The following is a 715-nucleotide window of genomic DNA, read 5'->3' as shown; positions in this document are numbered from 1 at the left end:
TTTTTTAAAGAAATACAAGGTGGCTTGTTGTTAAATCATAGGAAGGGAGCAGTTTATAGACGGAAATTTGGAGGAGAGAGCCAAAGATATGGTAGTTCAGTGGTTAACGCTGCTGCCTCACAGTGACAGGGACCTGGGTTCAATCCCAGCATTGGGCGACTGTCTGTGTGGAGTTTGTGCGTTCTCCCTGTTGTCTCCAGGTGCTCTGGTATCCTCCCACAGTCCAAAGATGTGCAGGTTAGGTGGATCATTCACAGGAAATGCAGGGTGGGGGGTATGGTGAATCTGGGTGGGATGCTCCTCACAGGGTTAGTGTGGACTTGTTGGGCTGAATGGCCTGTTTCCACACTGTAGGGATTCTATGAAGGTGGGACTTAAACCTGGGCCTCCTGGCTCAGATATAGGGACAATACCACTGCACTTTCAAGAGCCTCTGTACTGCAAGCTAAAATCCCAGGCCCAACTATCTTCACCTACTCCATCAATGACCCTCCCTCCATCATCAGGCCAGAGGCACCATTCGCACCTCCTCAGATGCTGAAGCAGCCCATGTTCAACTACAACAAAATCTGGACAATATCCAGGTGTGGGCTGAATAGTGGAAAGTAACATTCGTGCCACACAAATACCAGGTTATGACTGTCTTCAATAAGAGACAATCAATGGGATCACCATCTCTGAATCCCAACTATCTGGATTCTGGGTGTTACTGTTA

Source organism: Chiloscyllium punctatum, chromosome 34 (assembly GCF_047496795.1).
Source record: "Chiloscyllium punctatum isolate Juve2018m chromosome 34, sChiPun1.3, whole genome shotgun sequence".
Classification (NCBI taxonomy): domain Eukaryota; kingdom Metazoa; phylum Chordata; class Chondrichthyes; order Orectolobiformes; family Hemiscylliidae; genus Chiloscyllium; species Chiloscyllium punctatum.
The sequence above is the reverse complement of the archived record's forward strand: the minus strand, read 5'-3'. Positions refer to the sequence as shown.